Raw genomic sequence first — 5,000 nt, 5'->3', positions numbered from 1 at the left:
AAACGGCAAGTAGTAAACCGTTTACCCGCGCTTGCTTGAATTTCTTCACGTTGACATTCAGAGCACTGGGCAGAAATCACATTGCGTCAACACCCGCGAGGGCCATCGCAATGCTTTGTTTTAATTAGACAGTCGGATTCCCCTAGTCCGTGCCAGTTCTGAGCTGAGCGTTGAATGGCGGCCGAAGAGGACGACCACGACGGCTCGCGCCGCCACGGAAGCCTCGCAGCAAGGAAGATCCGCGGGAGGCCAAGGCACGGGACCGAGCTCGGATCCCGGGACCGGCGCGAGAACGCCGACCGTTCACCTCGCCCAGGCCCGGCACGTCAGCCAGACCCGCTTCCCGACCAAGCCCGACACGCCCCGCTCCTCAGAGCCAATCCTTATTCCGAAGTTACGGATCCAATTTGCCGACTTCCCTTACCTACATTATTCTATCGACTAGAGGCTCTTTACCTTGGAGACCTGCTGCGGATATGGGTACGAACCGGCGCGACACCTCCACGTGGCCCTCTCCTGGATTTTCAAGGTCCGAGGGGAAGATCCGGACACCGCCGCAACTGCGGTGCTCTTCGCGTTCCAAACCCTATCTCCCTGCTAGAGGTTTCCAGGGAACTCGAACGCTTATACAGAAAAGAAAACTCTTCCCGGATCTCCCGACGGCGTCTCCAGGTCATTTTGGGTTACCCCGACGAACACTCTTACGAGGGCCCGAATTGTATGCGGTTCCGCTGCCGGGTTCCGGAATAGGAACCGGATTCCCTTTCGCCCGACGGGCGTGTGTCTTTATATACATCATCATCATCATCAAAACGTCGCTCGCCAGCGGCAACGGAACGCGCGCGTAAAGCGACGTTCGTGCGCGACTCGCTCGGTTCTGCTGTTTTGTTGCTGTGTTTCTTCGACACTCGAGTATATTGTACGCCGTCATTGACATAGGATTTCTCCTAGGGCTTAGGATCGACTGACTCGTGTGCAACCGCTGTTCACACGAAACCCTTCTCCACGTCAGTCCTCCAGGGCCTCGCTGGAGTATTTGCTACTACCACCAAGATCTGCACCGACGGCGGCTCCAGGCAGGCTCGCGCCCAGACCCTTCTGCGCTCACCGTCGCGACCCTCCTACTCGTCAGGGCTTCGTGACGACGCGAGAGACCTTGCGACACCGTACCAACAAGACACGACGCGCCCGGCGCTCCCGTTGCCGCCCCACTTGCCGCTGACGGCAGAGTATAGGCTCGACGCTTCAGCGCCATCCATTTTCAGGGCTAGTTGCTTCGGCAGGTGAGTTGTTACACACTCCTTAGCGGATTCCGACTTCCATGGCCACCGTCCTGCTGTCTTAAGCAACCAACGCCTTTCATGGTGTCCCATGAGCGTCGAGTTGGGCGCCTTAACTCTGCGTTTGGTTCATCCCACAGCGCCAGTTCTGCTTACCAAAAATGGCCCACTTGGCACTCTGATCCGAGATGCTCGTGGCTTCATAATTCAAGAAAGCCAGAGATCTCACCCATTTAAAGTTTGAGAATAGGTTGAGGTCGTTTCGGCCCCAAGGCCTCTAATCATTCGCTTTACCAGATGAGACTCGTTCGCGTTCCGTGGGGAACGGTCGAGTGCCAGCTATCCTGAGGGAAACTTCGGAGGGAACCAGCTACTAGATGGTTCGATTAGTCTTTCGCCCCTATACCCAGTTCCGACGATCGATTTGCACGTCAGAATCGCTACGGACCTCCATCAGGGTTTCCCCTGACTTCGTCCTGACCAGGCATAGTTCACCATCTTTCGGGTCCCAACGTGTACGCTCTGGGTGCGCCTCTTCTCGCGATGAGAACGAGACGCCCAGGGAGTGCGAGGCCGCATCGCGACGCGGCCCATCCTCCCTCGATCGACGGCCAGGGTCGATCTTCACTTTCATTACGCCTTTAGGTCTCGCGACAAGTCCCAATGACTCGCGTACATGTTAGACTCCTTGGTCCGTGTTTCAAGACGGGCCCTAAGAGTACCCAAAGCAGTAGCGTCGCCGACCGGTATAGATCCCCCTCGATTCCCACAAGGGAATAAGAGGGACGTTCGACAGGCCTGTCGAAGGTGAACCGTACTTCAACCAACAGCGGGCCAGGACCGGGGACGGCGCAAAGTCCGTAACCTCCGAGTACCGTGGCGCGCGCTTGCGACGGCCTCGACGCACCGTAAATAGTGCGGCCTGATACCTTGCGCGTACCGCCGAGCAGCCGGCCGGGCGACCGGGGGTTTGTCGCGTGCCGTTTTACCGGCGACGCGACAGTCACCGCACCCGGACCGTAGACCGACACCCAGCGGGTCGCGACGTTCTACTTGGGGAGAAGTGCACGACGACGAGCGCCGGACATCGACGCACGGTAGCGTGCCCGCGCGAGAGCCGCGAGGACTCCGCGGGACATCGCCCACCGACGCGAAGCCAGCGCCGCTGACGATGAATCTCCCCGTTCGATCTTTTGGGTTTCTTAGGTTTACCCCTGAACGGTTTCACGTACTCTTGAACTCTCTCTTCAAAGTTCTTTTCAACTTTCCCTCACGGTACTTGTTCGCTATCGGTCTCGTGGTCGTATTTAGCCTTAGATGGAGTTTACCACCCACTTAGAGCTGCACTCTCAAGCAACCCGACTCTAAGGAGAGATCCTCCCGAGACGCGCACCGGTCGCTACGGGCCTGGCACCCTCTACGGGTAAGTGGCCCCATTCAAGATGGACTTGGACGCGACGCGACACCTCGGGATAAGCGGATCCTCCCAAACACCACATTTCCCTGCGGCGGAACCGCGGGATTCGGTGCTGGGCTCTTTCCTGTTCGCTCGCCGCTACTAAGGAAATCCTAGTTAGTTTCTTTTCCTCCGCTTAATAATATGCTTAAATTCAGCGGGTAATCTCGCCTGCTCTGAGGTCGTCAAAGAGTTTAGTTTTCGATAACCGTGGCCGCGCCGCCTCCTCCGCCGGCTCTTTTCTCACTTAGAGAGCGAGCGTCGGGAGAGCGGCAGCGCCGGCACAGCGGCTTCGCATTGTACTCGGAGGAGTGGCGAGGAGACGTGTTGTTTGTGACAACGATTCTTCCACGCGCGGCTCGCAGCCGCTAATAGGAGGAAATGTAAGCCGATCGAATCTCGTTCGAGTTGTCTGCTTGCAAACAACGAATAAGATCGGCGCGGATCGCGTCATCTTCGATCGCCGGGGACGCGAGATACATTGCGAGCGAGTGTGCGCGTACACGTACATCTCTATCACCCACATCCTTCAAATTTTCTCTCCGCATATCGTGTGTTATGCACGGATATGGGATACGACGGGGCGAATCGGATTCGACGAGTACACGACGACGCGTGCCGGTCCCCTATATTCGTTTTCGAGAATTTCGTGGACTCGGACAAGCGGTCGGCTCGCGATTCACCCGCGTTAAGGAGGGCTCTCTCGCTCTTTTCTCTCCGCGTACCGCCGGGCGACGACGCGCCGCGGTTCTCTCCTACCGTTTGCGCGGAAGGTGGCGCGCACCAAGACTCGCGCGTAAGAGGCGCGAGCGCGCGCTGGCGCACCGGGAGACCGCGAGAGGGATAACGCAACGTGTGTGCGCGTGTCTTCTACTCCCTCTCTCCTTCGACAGTTTCCGGGCGCGCGCGCGCAGGCTCCCTATCTTTACTTACTGCGTGTGTGCGTACGCTGCTCTCACTCTTCCTTTTCCTCGGTGTTATTTCAGACGACGCCAAGGGGCCGCCTCTCGGGACGGCTCGTCTCGGGCGAACGTCCAACTATCGCTCGTACACCGTTTGCGCGAACGGGCACGGTGGCCCGGCGCGCAAAGGCGCAAGCAGTTTCGAGGTACTAAAACGACCCTCAGCCAGGCGTGGTCCGGGAATTGTATCCGTGGACCGCAATGTGCGTTCGAAATGTCGATGTTCATGTGTCCTGCAGTTCACAAGTTGACGCGCAATTAGCTGCGTTCTTCATCGACCCACGAGCCAAGTGATCCACCGTTCAGGGTAATCGTTTTGCAATTCTTGCGTTCAACGAACGCTTCGTTCATCCATCTTAGTCTCCTCTCCGAAGAGAGAGAGATAAAATCGTTGGCCCTTCGATCAGCCTGGCCGCGCGCGTCCGAGCACGCGCGCGGACCGCCGCCACCGCTGGGGAGGCTACGGCACAAAAGTTGTTTCGCGATCGGAGCGTCTCTTCCCCGTACATATAATATAATAATATATATATTTGGAAGAGCCGGGGCGGAATGTTCTTTGAAGAAACCGTCGGACTTGATCGGGTGTGATCCGTCCTCTCGCCCGTTCGTCCGATAGCCGCGCGCTCGCGTACAAACACGCTGACCGCTGCCCCGGTGCGGGGAGGGGCGCGTTCACGAGCGTTGCGGACGCACGGACGGGCGTAGGTTACCACCGGTACGCGCTAACGCCGGATCGTAACTCTGCGCTTGGCAAGAGCGCGATCGGGAAAGCGTCTTCTGCTCCGAATCGCATTCATGTAATTTCGCAATTTGCGCAACGAGCCTCAACGGGTCGCGCGCGACGCGACGCGACGCCGGTTGCGGCTACGAAGCTTAAGGAGAGAGTCTCGGATAATCCTCTCCTCCTCCATCCCGCTCGCACGACGCCGACCGCACCGAAAAAGGCCGACGGCGCTCTGCTGCTGGCTTCCCTTTCTCTCTCGGGTCGTCGCAGAGGCGCGCGGCGTTCGACGCGCGTCGTCGTATTAGTACATGCGGGATATAATCCGTCAATTCCATTTTACTTTCGTATCTGTTTTCTTTGTCCATTCAGTCGCCGACTGCTGCGAGCGCGCGTCCAAAAGACTCGAGACGCAGAGCAGGACCTCCGGAACGTTAATGATCCTTCCGCAGGTTCACCTACGGAAACCTTGTTACGACTTTTACTTCCTCTAAATGATCAAGTTTGGTCATCTTCCCGGCAACATCGGCAATGCCGAGACATTGCCGCGCACCAGTCCGAAGACCTCACTAAATCATTCA

At 57.8% G+C, this 5,000-nt stretch overlaps 2 non-coding genes and 1 pseudogene across 2 annotated transcripts in view; all 3 read right to left on the bottom strand.

Annotated features, from left to right (window-relative positions):
- The window catches only part of LOC138937995 (large subunit ribosomal RNA), a 5,001-nt pseudogene extending 2,080 nt beyond the window's left edge, over window positions 1-2,921 (bottom strand).
- A 932-nt stretch (window positions 2,922-3,853) lies between these two features.
- Window positions 3,854-4,008, bottom strand: LOC138937999 (5.8S ribosomal RNA). Its single transcript, XR_011447640.1, has one exon. It is a non-coding gene; the product is annotated as a 5.8S ribosomal RNA (ribosomal RNA).
- An 846-nt stretch (window positions 4,009-4,854) lies between these two features.
- LOC138937989 (small subunit ribosomal RNA) overlaps window positions 4,855-5,000 on the bottom strand; it is a 1,921-nt gene continuing 1,775 nt past the window's right edge. The window contains exon 1 of the ribosomal RNA XR_011447636.1: window positions 4,855-5,000. This exon is cut by the window's right edge and continues 1,775 nt beyond it. This is a non-coding gene — a ribosomal RNA (small subunit ribosomal RNA).

Source organism: Polyergus mexicanus, unplaced genomic scaffold (assembly GCF_030449975.1).
Source record: "Polyergus mexicanus isolate NDT 795.1 unplaced genomic scaffold, iyPolMexi1.0 SCAF_11, whole genome shotgun sequence".
Lineage (NCBI taxonomy): Eukaryota > Metazoa > Arthropoda > Insecta > Hymenoptera > Formicidae > Polyergus > Polyergus mexicanus.
Note: the sequence above shows the minus strand (reverse complement) of the source record. Positions and strands in the feature narration are given on the sequence as shown.